The sequence below is a fragment of the Falco punctatus genome (genome assembly GCF_963210335.1).
Source record: "Falco punctatus genome assembly, chromosome: Z".
NCBI classification, from domain to species: Eukaryota; Metazoa; Chordata; class Aves; order Falconiformes; family Falconidae; genus Falco; species Falco punctatus.
Genome location: NC_137586.1, coordinates 36,652,248 through 36,668,186, shown reverse-complemented (window position 1 = coordinate 36,668,186; position 15,939 = coordinate 36,652,248). Strand labels below are relative to the sequence as shown.

Genomic DNA, 15,939 nt, shown 5'->3' with positions numbered 1-15,939 from the left:
TTATCTATATGAAGTACATCAAAGGTTCAACTCTCTAAAACCTTTATGTAGCTGGACATTCAGAAAGATATATGCTAACTAAAAACTTCTATCTGGTGAGAGGAGGAAAACTGCTCAGATTTGCTGTGCAACAGCAATGGGCAAGGTTAAAGGACTGTAGTTTTGTAGTATCACTTAGCAGCAAAGACTATAACACCAGGAGTTTTATGTGTCTTTAATACATTTACAGTGCCATCTATAATCTTTAGGCTTTACATTTCTAAGGCCTTTCTGTCCAATACAGCTTTGCTTCTATTAACAGGCAGGCAGTCTTTTCTTGGAGTCCTTAAAATGCAGGCAGAGAAGCAAGCTGTATGTCATTAATTCCACTGTCCCACTAATATTCACAGTTAGGGGCAGCCCTTCCAAAGAAACATCCACCTCAACGAAAAAGTTGACACATACAAATGAGGTTCACCTGGTGAGTTTAATGCACATTTTAGGATTGCTGTGACAAGTCTCTGACAAACTAAAAAATTAGCCAGTTTCTTCAATGTGTCACAGTAAATGGAGGTTTTGCAATTTATAGGTATACCTATCCATTAGCATAGTTATGACCATGTGATTCGGAAGTATCTTTTATTCTCCACATACAGATGTGAGAATATGATACAGGCAAGTGAAGTGCATGGTATGTTCAAAATCACATAAAGATTCCCTAGAAGTGTCAAGATGCTGGTCAATGATCACCAAACCACCCTGTGCCTAATTGGCTTAGTGGTAAATAAAGAAAGTTCTTTTAAGCATGTGGCCAGATGTCATGTGCTTTGTGTTTGAAGTAACACTGATCAAGACTACTTTAATGAAACAACAGCTTTAGTTATCTATTATCTGATACCCAGGAAGGTAAAACCCACCATTCCACCCTCTGCAGTGACTGTGTGTGTGTATAAAATAAAACAGAACCATTTTAAATTACGTGTGTAACATCAAGATACAATTTTTGCTGTTAAAGGGTACCCAGAGCTCCCTTTAGGAAGCTGGTGCACCCGTCCAAGGACAGCCCTTTATCAAACACTTGTTACATTACTGGTTCAAATTTTCTCAGCCTTAGCTTTATTTTCCTCTCCTGAAGTACAAACACAGCAGTAGCTCTACCACTTAAGTTGTGGGAGAGGCAAAGCTGAGTTAAGGTTCCCCTCTGCATTTTGAGGTTTTAAAGAGTTTAAAAAGGGAAAATAAGTACTTTTTACTGCACAATAAAAAATAGTGTCTCACTCTGGCCTGACAAAACAGCCCAGTGATTCCAGTAAGAATGGAGTGGGTGTTGGTCAGGGCAGAGTCAAACTGTACAGCTGATATTCAGTACTTCAGGAAAAAAACATCCTTTTCCACCTATATTTTTCTTCTGCTCATTGCATATTTTCTTTTATTCGTCTGGGAAACACTTAGTCTGAATATTTTACTACAGCATCACCATGTAACATGTAGACTATGCTGCCACTGTTCCAGAGAACACTGAGCTGGACCTGCACAGTCAGGGAGCTTGCCATTTCCCCAGTTTATATAGTCCTATACCGTACATGAAAAAATTTTACATGTTGTTCAAAGCTGTTGCCAGAGGGGAAAGCAATTAAAGTGAACCTCCATTAGGAAGAAATAATTATGAGTTTGATTAAATAGCATATATTTGGATTCCAAAGAATATTTTTGCACAAAGTTTTAATACTTTTATTTCCCATCTCTTAAAATTTCTTTGTTTCCATTACAATGAGCATTTTCCAACCAGTGGTTCTTACTGGATCTGTGGTTTAGGAACATGGATGGTTGATTGCATTTCAGAGAACAATTCCTTGATCCTTAGTGACAACAAGAGGTAAGACTCTACGTCAAGGATAATCAATGGAAAACAGGAGTTCAGGTGATGCTGACTGACCTGTTCTTGATCCCACTAGTCTTGTGAAGATGACACAGGAGGTAGAGCAGTATAGAGAAGATTCAGTTGCATATACTTGGCAACCGTAAAACAATGCATCTCGGAATAAATAGTGCCAGATTTTCCAGCATTAGACACACAGTTACTGGCTTCTACATCACAAGATTTTTGAAGTGCTGTGTATGACTGAAAACTTTTTCTCATCATTTTTTTGAAAGCACATGAATACATGCTTCTTCTGTGTGTGTGGGTGTCATCACTTGCTGTGATTTATCCTGCTTCCTTCCTGTGTATCACAACTGGAGCAACTAATGTAGTTTCAAGGAACATAATAAGCCATATTCCCCAAAAATGTCCTGAATCAAAGATATCAGATGTAACTAATGACATGTTTTGGTGCCTGACCCAGAGAATTTGAAAAGATATATTCATTGGCATTGGAATGCTTCTGTGGAAAATGGAGTTTTTAAGAGGTGGTGGCATGTGTTTGCATAATTTGTTATTTGCATTGAACTGATATGTCTGTATAGAAGTCTGGACATGAAATACTGAACTCTTCTGAACACCAAGTGAACAGCATAGGATGAGGCTTTCTATGCTTGCTACACACCTGCTAAGTATTTCCAGTTATAAGCTTTTTTGGAAAGAATGCCTCATCTTCAAAACACAGCCCCAGAGATTAATGAAAAAGTAGCTGCTTTCATAAACATAATAAACTAAACTAGACATTTGCATGACAACTGATTTACAACCACAACAACTAGTAATCTGCAAACCGAATCATCGCTATTTTTTGACATGCCGTAAGAAACGACATTCCCTGTTGACAGCAAGGTGCCCAGAGCATGGGATAGACTTGTAGCAGGGAGCCATCATGGTGATTGCTTTCATACTATTTACAGTATTTGTTCCATTTTTTAGTTAGGAAACACAGTTGGAGCCCCATGTAATGTGAACGCATATTCTTTCACATAGGCTGCTCACCCTTTTAGGCATGATCACTGGTTTATAAGGAGCAGTTTATCTGTGTAAATGTTGATTGATAAAGTTACTGTCCCTTGTTTTACACACTCTCATTACCAAAATGGTCTTCAAATGGGCCACTAGAAGCCAGCTGGGGATGAAGGCTGCACCTCTGTGTGCAGGTGTATGTATGAAGTGTGTGCCAGGGGAGAGAGCGGGAGTCTGACGATGCTGATGGGACTGGCTCAGCACCCAGATTAGCAGCCGACCACTGCAGAGACCAACAGTGCGGCAGCCCCCTCTAGGGTATGCCGAAAAGATCAGGCAGAGAATAGCAGCAAGATGGGAAACAACTTGGAGTGGGAGAAGGGAGAAAAACTAAAGGACCAGCCAAGAATGAACCCTCAAAGTCCTACTGGGTAGGAAGAAAGACTCACCTCTGTGAAGGGGTGCACTCCCAGGCACACTGGCAGCCAAGGTCCACCTCCACCCTGAAATGTCCCTTGGTACCCTAGGAAGGGCATGGGTTGTTACAGAGTAAAAACATGATCTCCTCTTTATTAGAGAGCAGAAAGACAACAGGCAGTAAAGTATCCGTGCTGTCAAGAATGCATAAATGGCTGTTTTGATTTAATTTTACTCAACTAGGTTAGTCGCAGCTGTTTGAAATTAATAGCTAGCTGCTGTTCTAGCCCAGGTGGCTTTCTCTGTAAGGGTAGCACATTTCTTTCCCCAGGTGAAAACAGCAAAAGTGCTCAAGTTACAAAATGGACAGTAAAACTGTTATAATAGGCTTCTTAATGAGCCCCTTCCTTCCATCCTTGTCCTTTCTTAAAGAATTCAAGAATGCAGAGGAGGTGGTGATGCACACTGGAAATGACATCTGTCCCCTTTTCTGAGAGAATAGCAGAAATAACAGCTGGAAGCATATAATTTTACGCGGCAATTTTCAGTGCTCAGCGCAGCCTGTGTTTCACATGGCTGCTGCTTTCTAAGCAGCACTGAATAACGGAAAGGTCACGTGGTCCTCTGGTATTTATTAACATGCCTCTTATTGTATTGTTTGGTCAGTGGCTGTGTTTCTGATTAAAAGATTGCTTCTGTGAATATCAGTGAGAAATAGCACTATGTGGCACCTTACTAACCTTTCAACATAGGCTACTCACTTTTGTTCACAAGATTTGGCAGTTTCCACAGGAAAAAAAAACCTGGGTCAGATTCTCAGTATAGCCCTGTCTTCAATCTCTTCAATTGGATGATACTTGAATTCAGTTTGCTTTTAAAAACTGAGTAAGCCAGGTGCTCACCCAAAGTCCTGTCAATACAAATGAAAGAATTTATTTAGGTGTCCTTAAAATTTATTCAGAGTCTGTATAGGAAAGATATTTAAACCCTTATTCTTCATCAACATAATGTTATTTAATGCTGTAATATGCGAAGGGCCAGATTTGGCCTTCAGATGACCCTAAATGAAATCAATAGGCATACAGACCCTACAACAGATTTTGTCCTGATCAACAAAAGTGGTTTTCCTGCTTCGACACTCTTTTTTGTGGAAGACCTAACAGTTAAGAAATGCTGGTAAGAGCAGGAAAAGCCTTTCTCACAGACATTTTGTCAACTCTGATGACTTACATACTGCAATTCACCTGAAAGCTGAGGCACTATGTATCAAAATCTCTCTGGAGCAAAGCACATTTTGTTTTCTGCCTGCAATGCCAAGCACAGAGACTGCAATTTTACAGATTGTAGGCATTAACTGTGAGCAATAATTGTATTATATGTGTATGTATACTGGTACAGTTTTGTTTGAAAGTTCAACTAAAATGTCTTTTACTTTGTCTTATGCTCTTTATTTTCCTTGCTCAGAAGAACAAAACCAAAAAGCAAACCTGAAATAAATGTAAACAGAGAAAATTCAGTACAACCCTATCAGCTCAAGGGAAAGAAACTTCACTGCTAATTACAAGATAATGCCAATCTTTAGGAATATTGTTAAAAATGAATGGTTTCCTGCTGCTTGTTTAGTGTTGTAGCAAGACAGAGGTGTTTCTTTGCACGGTACAAGACAAAGGTCTTGTGATACTGATTAACTAAAATAACATTTTTTCTTTTACCATACAACAGATGCAGATAAGCCATTTTTGTCACGTGTCGTTAGTGTTACTGCAGAGAGAGTAATTTTCACTATGACTGGTTTCTAATGGCCTTCAGGACTACAAAGTACACATGTGGGTGACAGGCAGGCAGGTAAAAGAAATTTATGAGGACTGAGAGGAAGCTCACCCCTGGGTACACAGGGGGGGCACCAGCAAGTGGCAGAGGGAGCACTGCTAAAACCATGGCTTTGGCTGGGCCCCTCTGTTTTGACCGGTGTGATGATAGTCTCCTTTGCCCCATTCTTCACCCACAGGGCTCGGATGCCTTGTCTAGATTTGCAAAATCCCATGGCTGACACTGCTTAGAATGTCTGTGTTGAGTACAACTGTTGTTTTGATATCTAAGTTATAAACACATTTTAGTGTTGATATTAATAGTTCCTGAGACCAAATCAAATTTCAACCATGAGCAGCAGCTTGATTGCTTTATTATCTACAGAGAAAAGACATTTTGTGTCTTGGATGATATAATACCTACTTTTATATTTTATTTATAATATTATTTTTATAATTTGAAGAAATTAAAATTTCATGTGGTATTAAATGATAAATCAGACAACTGAACTACAAAAATAAAATTAAACTTTCATTTGATAATATTTGTACAGGAATCGTGCAAGTAACAACAAAGATTTTTTTTAAAGTTACTGGAAATGCCCATTTTTAACTATGAAAATTTTTGTCTCTCAGTCTTATTCCGTCTTTCTTAGTCATTTCTGCTAATGTGTTTTAGGCTTAGAATTTTTTCTACTCACAAACCGGACCAGAAATTCTCTAATGCCCTTTGGGTTTTTATGTGAAAGGAGGAGGAAAAGCAGGAGAGGAGAGCCACTCGCATTTTAATTCTCTAATGACAAGTTAGAAACAATAGACAAAATGGTAGTAAGAATTGGACAAATATTGCTTTGTGTACTCTTTTTCTGAAAGAAGAAATCCTTTCTATACCTTTAGCCTTAAATACTTTTCCAAATATAGCCTTAGTTCAAATCAAAAGGTCAGATGGGAAAAATAACTTTAATGTAGAACCTTTTAAAGTTACAATACAGGCAACTGATTCAAAATGGACTTTTCCTGTGACAATTGTTCAATATGTAACTATGTGATGAAAATCAGAAACTACTTAAAGAATTAAGGATTCTAAAATTCATGCATACAAGGTAGTAGTTCTGCAGAAACAAAACAGTTACCATTTCATCAAAATATCTTGAAATGAATAGTCCAAACTTACAAGATTTTCCATGATAAGATATAGTCAATGACAACACCATTTCTCACTGTTTCTAAATGAAGAGGAGCATCATGCCTCTTCAGGGGGAAATAAATTTTCCAAGGACCATCTTTGGTGGTAGTGCCAATGATATGCAATTAAAACCAAAAGAAAACCGAGATAAAGTTCAGTTTGCCATTTATTAGTTTTATTTCCCCTATTTTTGTCTGCTAGCTTGAAGTAGAACACATGTGCATGCTTTATAGGTGCTGTTGTTTTTATGGACCAGTTTGTCGTGTCTTTCAAATATTGCATTGCACAATATTCCCATAGCTCCCTTGCTGGAGATCTCACATTTTATGGCTTTTTTTTCATAAGCACAGGAGAGTTTGCTTCAGCATTCCAGCACAACTTCATCTCCTGTCATCATCTCAGTCTACTTCTGCAGTAGAATCATTTCATTACAACATGGCAAGCTGAACTTTTTCAATGGCCCTACACAGAAAAAAGATCCTCAGCAGCGAAGGAGACCATAGGAGACATAGGTGGTCTCCAGCTACGGAATACACATATCTGTGTCAGCTTTGGGAACTAAGCTGGAGTGTCTGGCCTAAAAAGTTGACTAAAAGAATTTCAGCTACCCAGGTACCGAAGTTTATGCATGTAGAAGATTCTCATGCTTCTCTGTAATATTACGTTCAGCAAAATGGCCACACTGCACTTGTATCACTGTGTTTTTAAAGTACAAAATCTAAAGGATGGTGCCTGTCAAAGACATTGGAGGACATTTATGGCTGTCATGGTCCCAGTATTTTAGAAGGTGAATCCATTGTCGCAAAACAGCATATTAGCTACTGCTTATTTCTTTTACTTGTAGGAAGGATAACATGGCTTGCACTCTTTGAAGGGTCATGTCCCTTCACTCTATCCCTAAATATTTTCATATGGCTTGCTTTTCTTTGAGTTTTTCTTTGCATGCTTCAGTCTTAAATTTCTCCTTTTCTGTTTTTTTTCCCCTTCCTTTCCTCCAAAGACATTGACACAGAACAGAAGAAAGCCAGGGATACAAGACAGAAACAAGAGCATGACACTGGATCATCTGATTCACCAGAATCCAATGTTGCATAATAGTTGGAGGCCTGTCACTGGTTCAGATTAGACATATCCACAGAATACCTATCTCACATGCTTCCAAATAACACAAGCAATAAAATAAAAACCAAAATCCAAAATGCCCAGACCTCAGAATGAGAAGTCAAAGGCATTGCTAGTATCTTAACATTGCAATGTCATTCATCTGCTCACAAGCAAATGACAGTAAGTAAAATTTTCAGAAGATAGGACTTGGCCTAGTCTGGCTGTTTCAACAAATTGACATCACTTGAACTGGCTCTTCACTGCTCCCCACTGCCCTCTAGACAGACAGGCAACGTGGAAGGGACAGAGCAAGAAGGCCCAGTGGACATAAGAGACTGGCTGGAGAGGAATGGAAAGATGTGTCTGCTGCAAGATCTCTCCATAGAAGCCAAACAGTCCGCAGTGAAGAAGGTTCACAATCAAAGAAAATATGACTGATAAGCATTAAAAGCCGGAGACTGAGCAGCAGGCAAAACGGGAATTACAGAACAAAGTGGGAGGCCAGAACCTCCAGTCTAAAGGCAAAGGTTACAAAGACTTTTGTAGGCAACAACCAGAGACCAAGATCTCCTTTCTTGTTTCTAGTGGTTTCTAATGGTTATGCTGCTACAGACTAACTCAGCTGAAGTCCTAGAGAAAACAATACTTGGCAATGAAAAATTAATGACTAAAAAATCACCACAAAAATATGGGAGACTGACAGGAGATCCCTCAGTTTTTGATAACTAGATAGCTAGATACAGATGGTTTGCCTGCTGTTGCTGCTTAGATCAAAGCAGAGATTTAAAAAAAAAGAAGTAAGCAGTGTAAACTTATTGCAAATATTATTCTACTTTTCTGCATATTTTGTTAAGCTCATGAGACCCTCAAAGAAAGAGCTTGATTCTCCTCTTGGCTGACATTGACATATATTCATCGGCTCCTGCAGAATCCGATGGCAGCCCAGGGAGCCAGTGCTGCTCCACAGCCGGCAGAACAGAGCTCCCAGAGTATGCGCGTAGGAAATGAGATCCTGTTCACAGTACGCAACTGGTTTTAATAGAAGTGAGATATTTACTGCTCACAGGATCTGCAGTTGCTGGGTGTATTCTTCATTTTAAAGTCTACAAAACATTGGTTTATGGGATGTACCTCTCTTTATTGTGCTTTCAGTGTATAACACGTAACAGTGGGGGCCCAAAGCTACATGTTGTATAAAATAATCTATGAGGTTCTTTTCCTCTTTGCAACTATGCGGAAAGTGGAAAAATCAAATGAACCATCTGTCATGATGGATAAATGTTAACCTTACCAGAGTGGCTGGTAACAGGTATGGACTTTAAGACATTCTTATGTCTTTATTAGAGTAACATTAATTTAATAGTCTAGATATTATAATTCCTGTTCACTGGTTCCAAGTTAGCTGAAAATATTTTAGATTATCATTCAGGTGTTAACCTAAGCAGCAGATCTTTCCAAAGCAATTGTGACATTTCTCTAGTCTTTCATTTTGCCTTCCTGCAGAGCTCAAGGAAAGAGAGAGAAGGAACAGGGAAGAAAAGATTTAAAACTTGGAGAGACAGGTAAGCTATTTTTTTCATGCTTCTGCATGAATGCAATTCTTTTCAATCCTTGTACTTTCCAGCTGTTTCAAAGACATCTGTTAGTGATGTATTGCCCACTTCAATGGAGTTAAAAGTTGGCAGTTGGCAGTGCCTTTCAGAAGCCAGTTTGCTATGGTCTTGCTCTGGAGGTCTGGTGGGAATTAGTGCCAATTTAAGCCTCTTTAAATGAATGGGAACTTTCCCATCTCATGACTGCTCACATCCTATAGTTTCAGATTTATTTTAAATGACAATCAACATGTGGAACTGGCATAATACGCACCTCAAGGAATATTCATAATATCCTCTTCTAAAGGAAAAGTCTGCTTGATGGCACACTTGTGAGACAGTTTTATGGGAATCTTCCTAAAAGTCTTGAAATGTCAGTTACAGAGGCATTATTGCAAAACATGTGTCTTGAAAGCAAATAAGGGACACATATACTGACTGTCTAAACAATCTGGCATTGAACAGTGTGAGAAAAAATGTGGAAGTACTGTACAGACAAAAAATTAAAAAGTAGAGAACGTCCATGACTTCAGTGATATGCAAGTAAACAATAGTATCAATATATGACTGCTACACACCAGCACTATGAAATAATAACTCCAATATTTTTGTTAGAATACAGATTTTAAGATGAGCATCCTTTCCCAATGCCTGCATATTTTCCCCTCTTTTTCAAACGTGGAAATTTCAAAAGAAATGTCCCAAGCTAGATTCTCCATATTTTTTTCCCCTTGACACAGTCCCACAGATTCCCTCACCGGTCTTCAGAAAAAAAAAAAAAATTAAAAGAAAAAAAAAGTTATTTAATAAATTTATCTATCGATATAGATCCTTTTCTTATGACTTATTTTCCTCACACCTTTTACTGCATCTATGGAGACTAGAATCTATAGAAATTTCCTATCAGGTTTTTTTTTTTTTTTTCAAATACAGCAGAATCAAGGGGTTTGAGAAGGGAGGAGTATTGCAGCTGGGGGAGAGTGTGAGAAGGAGAGAGAAAAAGGTAAACAGGTAGGCATGAATGGAGCCACTGACCCTTTTCAGCCCCTTGCCCTCTGACTGACCCATGCTGTCTCTCCTCCTCCTGCCTTTTCCAGAAACCACTCAGCTGCCATGAGATAATCAAATTTTGCTGACCTAACAATAAGAATAAAGTCATTCTGCCTTTATCCATGAGGGATGGGGGGAGGGCAGATAGGGTTTTGCTTTCACTGCTGAGAAGTCTGGAGCTGGCTCTGGAAATAGTCATAAAATTTATAAAATACCAGTACAATGCATGCATTCCGGCGTATTTGAAGGAGGGAAAAACATGTGAAAAGCAATAGGTTTGACTCTCCAGGCCCTCCATATGTGGAATTTCCATCCACATCAGTTGGAGTTCAGTATATGAAAGGCTTACAGAAGCAAATCCAAAAGGATATGTAAAACCAGTAAGATTTCTTTTTTTTTCAAGTGAAACCTGAAGCATTTAGCTTACTTCACAGAATAGAGGGAGCTACCCTGAAGGCTTCTGTAAGTGTGATTCAACTTTAATCAAAATAGTGGCTAGAGAACTAGGAAAGCAGAAATGTAGTTTCATTTAAATACATCACCCCCACCCCCACTCCCATTCATTTTTCCTAGCCCCACCACATAAAAATTCCTCCCACGGAAGAATGTAAAGTGCTTTTTTGAAGATGGCAGAGATTTCCATTATACCACAATGCAGTCATTTATTAAGCAAGGAAAACAAATTTTTTGCAAAAAGTAATACAATATGTGGTGGAAGCTGCAAAAGACATTAAGTCAGATTTAGAAAGTCTAAACTTGTGAATTCCAAGCACACTTGTGTAATATTACCCAAAATAGTTCCGGCACTCTAGTAAGAATGGACACAAAATTTATTTACTTATATGCATACAGAAAATTGCTTTCAGTAAAATTCTGTCCAATTTTATGACATCAGAAGCTGATGTGCAATATATACCAGGGAAAAAAATTTGCAAACCACTAAAATCAGCACATTGCTTTTGATTTATTTTGACAACAGTTTTAAGACTCAAAGAAATGCATATTACAGAGCTAAAAGAAAAAGGCAATAGCTGAACTATGAATGCTTTCAGCTAGTGTAGTTATGTTTTCAGTTGTATTGGGAGGACTAATAGCAGGCACAGTGAGAATGTACATATTACAAGCAACTACCAAGTCCAAGAAAAAGATGAAAACATAGTTCAGCATAACATAATGTAAAGTAACATGCTGTTATAAAGGGCCTTATGATGCTGGGGTGGGGAGAAATGCATATCCTGATATTTTTCCACATATCAGTAAGAAAACACAGGAATATGTTTATGAAATGTATCTTCATCAGAAATGTTGTGCACAGTCATTCCAGTAATGGCCAGTCAAAACTTCGGTTCTGCCAGTTTATCTCACAGACTGGTTATGAGCTTGGACTCCTAAAATTTTGAGTTGGAGATAGTCCTACCATCCAGACTTGAGGCTGAAGATTATTAAAACCTGATGTCCCAGGGCAGCCTTACCATGTGCGCTGCCCCTAGGTATATTCATGTCTCCAGGTAATCCATTCACTTTCATATGTCTAAAGTCCTCCAAGGAGTCTCACATATCCAAACAATACTTCTGCATGATGTGTTTAATGTTTGGTTCAGCTTGCAGATGTGAAAAGACAAACAACTGTCTCTTACATACATGTGCTGATTAATTCAGTTTTCCACATTTTTATCAGTTCAGCCATTAATCTCAGATCATGTTTTCTCTTGTAAATACTACAATGGAATTTGATGTTCTTTTTTCCATACTAATTGTATCTGCTTTAGTAATCCTTGTCCATCCTGACCTGAAGCTCCACTGATATGAATACCAAAAACCACTGAGAAGCAGGATAGCGGGAAACCATATAAGTGTTTTGTGGTTTAATATGTGTATTATACATGTATATTGTGTATACAATCTACCTATAGGGAGAAAAAGAAGCAAATATTGTCCTGACAAAAGACTATTATCTGCTTCTTTTTGAAGAAATGAAAGTCACTTAATTTCTCTGCATTCAAATGTTAGTGTTCCTTTTGGGTTTTGTGGTTCCCTGAAATCATAAATGCCTACCTGATTCTGCAACAGTTACAATGTTTGCTTTAAAATGTCAGTTTTAAGTACTCAAATATCTTTTTAAAAAGATATGTTCATTCACTGCCTATTTTAAAATAACTCAGCTGCATAGGCAAAACAATTTTGAAATGAGCATGCTCTGCCTGAAAAGCACAGTAGGTTTGTGCTCACATGTTACAGATCCATACAGTTTCCATAGCCCTGAATGCAAAAGGCAACTCACAGAGAAGTATTGTTTGATTCTGAAACTCATTTGTCATCAGATAAACGTGATCTTACTGAAAACTTCTGAACTAGGCCCAAAACAGCTAGGCTGGTGTATATTTCTTGTTACCCTTTATTTCTCACCAGTTCTACAAAAAAAAAAAAGTGTTTAAAAAAGCAGTTATGTACTCAGAGGAGACTCAAATGCTGCATGTGGTGTAAGCGAGACTTCATAGCACAGGGCAACAAAGATTAATCCTTGACAGCCAGAAGATGCAAAGGTTTTAGTAAAATTACAATATTTTACCTAAATATTTACCTGTCAGAGAAGAGAATCATTTAATTATTTAGGTTGGTAAAGACCTTTATGATCATCGAGTCCAACCGTTAACCCAACACTGTCATGTCCACCACTAAACCGTGTCCCTAAGCGCTACACCTGCATGTATTTTAAATACCTCCAGGGATCGTGATTCCGCCACCTCCCTGAGCAGCCTCTTCCAAGGCCTGATCATCCTTTCAGTGAAGGAATTTTTCCTAACAGCCAGTCTAAACATCCCCTGGTGCAACTTGAGGCCATTGCCTCCTGTCCTGTAGCTTGTTACCTGGGAGAAGAGATGGACCCCCACCTGCCTACAAGCCTCCTGTCAGGTAGTTGCAGAGAGCAATAAGGTCTGCCCTGAGCCTCTTCTCAGGCTAAACAGCCCCAGTTCCCTCAGCCGCTCCTCATAAGAGTTATTCTCTAGATTCTTTACCAGCTTCACTGCCCTTCTCTGGACACGTCTGTTTTTTTGGTGAGGGGCCCAAACTGAACACAACATTCGAGGTGCGGCCTCACCAGTGCCCAGTACAGGGGGACCATCGCTGCCCTGGTCCTGCTGGCCACACCGTGTCTGGTACCAGCCAGGGTGCTGCTGGCCGCCTTGGCCACCTGGGCACACTGCTGGCTCATGCTAAGCTATCTGTCAACCAACATCCCGAGGTCCTTTTCCACCAGGAAGCTTTCCAGTCACTCTTCTCCAGGAATATGCTATAGGAGTGTCCTAAAACCTACGTTATAACAATTTTATTAAACAGCTAGGTAAGGCAGCAGGAAAAGCATGGAAAAATGAAAAAAGTCACAAATGGTATGATGACTGTACAGGTATGTAATAGTAACACAGACAGAATAATACAGTGGTGCAGTGAAGTCCCTTCACAGGCTGTGAAGCCTTTTGCTGTGGAGCTGGCCCTTCCCCAGCAAAACCAACAGGTAAGCTGCATGCCTAGGCAATGCTTTGCTACCCCTGTCTGTAGCTTTTGCCCATGTTCCCACCCTGTGTGCTGCATTTTGGCACTGTAGCTCTGTCACAAGCTCTTTGCTTAGCCAAACTCCCAATATATCTGTGTACTGCAGCAGAACATTCTTGTGCTTCTAGGAGGCTGACCTGAAATCCCTGCCAGGTTTCCTGAGCTACCCTACCCTTCAGAGCTGCTTTCCATGTGAAAACCACCTTGCTTCCAGAGTAAGTCCAGATCTGCTCCCCTCGAATGCAGGATCTGTATCCCTCTATCCACCTTACTCACCTATCCATTTCTTCATGTGTGCTGCAACCAAAGCCATACTGCACCCCTGCAAGTCTTCAGCTGTGTTTCTGAGCAGCAAAACCTGGTCACCCTGACTGACTTACCTTGCCCACAGTCTGTGACCTGCAGACTTTCTCAGGTTACTTCAGAAGACTTTGATAACTTACTCACCCCAACCAGGTCTGTAGCATATCCCCACCACCAGGTCACTGCACCTTGGGGATCTTGCTGAGCTATATTCAGGCTGCCTGTGAAGAGGATACTTTTGTCTTTTTTTTTTTTTTGACTGTTTTCTCTTTTTATTTGACTGTGACTTCTTTTGGAACTGTTTTCAGCTTTCAATAAATGCTATTTTAAGGAAGCTTTTCAGTTGTGGATTAACACTGTCATTAAGCTGGAGGCAGTGGAAACGCAGGGCTCTTGACACTAATGCAGACCAGTAAAGATGATACTGATTATACAGGGAGACTTTAATGTACATTTTACTGGGGAAAATCTCTTTGTTCAGAGAGGCAGCTGAAAGGTGGACAGTTAATAAGGGATGCACAGAGAGAGGTGGAAGAAGGGAAAGACCTGCATTTTTCTGACCTCACACCAACATGCCTCATCAAATCACCGATCAACACGTGAAGAAAGGTGAATCAAAATTACCCCAAAAGGGTCAAGATGGTCCAATTTGAAAACCTTTTGTAATTTTGCCTCACCTATAATCATTCCTGGACATCCTGATTGCCATTCTCCAAAGGGGATGAAGCGCTTTCCCAGGCATGGGGGCTGCTAAAGAAAAAGATCGAACTACAAGGTAGGATAAGACCAGAGAGCATGTCACTGACTCTACTTTGGTTGTTATTTAAAAGCTTTTCTTTCTTTGTTATTAATCTTTCTTCTCCAGAGCCAAAGCATAAATATGAATTCCTGTTTAAACTGAGCAGAAAGTAATTTCTCTCTATGAAGCAATAAAAACACCATAAGAATCGTGCACATGGCCAGATTTTTTTCTCAACATGAAACCCCTGTGGGCCTTGAAGACACCGGTGAAACACCCTGGAAAAATTGGTAACGGTGGGTTCCTGTAAGAACTTAGGAGGTGATAGAGATAGCCACCACCAAATGAGAGAGAGTTCATGTATAAGGATCTTACAAGCATGACATGCTAGAGTCTGGCACAAAGGCTGGATACTTCATTAACCCTTACACTACAAGCAGTAGCGCAACCAGATTACAGCTAGCATAACTTCTACCTATCCTTCAGCACAGCTTTCTTCCCCTAAAATGCTTCCCGTCTTTTCTCAAAGGAAACATTAAAATTACTTTACCAGCAATAAAAAAAAATGAAGCCACTCACTTTTGCATATCACTGACTTTACTGTGAGTCAGATTGTAATAAGAACTATTCCACACTACAGGATTCTGCTAGGCCTTCTTTCCCCTTCTGCAAGGGTAAGATTTCAAAATCCTTAAGGGTCAAAGTATTTCCCCAATACAAAGGGAACTTATTTTAGACTGTATTTCTTGTATTACTTATTTCAAACTGCAAATCTGAAGAGACAGCAAAACCTAGAATATTTTCCAGTTTGAACACAACCACTAGAGACATGGCCAACTCATTTAGTTTGATTTTGAATCAGAATTTCCTGATATTTGGTATCTGATTGCTGTCTGCTTCTCTATATTTTTAATTTATTCCTTCAGATGTTACAACCCAGAAGACTTCTCAAAGTGCCTATGCAAATGCCTGTAATAATTTAAAAATGCAGAAGCTGAAATAAACACAAAAAAGAACTTGCACATTTTCAATTAAACAATTTATTTAGATGTTTGACAGTGTTGCCCCATTTTAATATTGTTCCTATGGATGTGGTTTATGAAGGAAATGCAGATTTTATTTCTCAGCATAAAGCAAAGAGTTGAGAGTTTCTAATCACCATATATATTTACTTGTAAGGGGAAGCAGCTCCTAAATGGCAGCTGCAAACCTGTCTGTCTAAGGGCTGAACTATAGTGAAATTTTAGGGGAAAACTATTAGATTGTGTTTTAAGGGGCCTGGGGCTCATACAATGCAACTGTAAAAGAAAACCTCAAGGCCC

General features: G+C 39.3%; 1 protein-coding gene across 1 annotated transcript in view; it reads right to left on the bottom strand.

The window, feature by feature from the left end:
• Nucleotides 1–15,939, bottom strand: part of ADAMTSL1 (ADAMTS like 1) — a 449,261-nt gene that overhangs the window by 200,978 nt on the left and 232,344 nt on the right. The gene's annotated exons all lie outside the window — the stretch shown is intronic.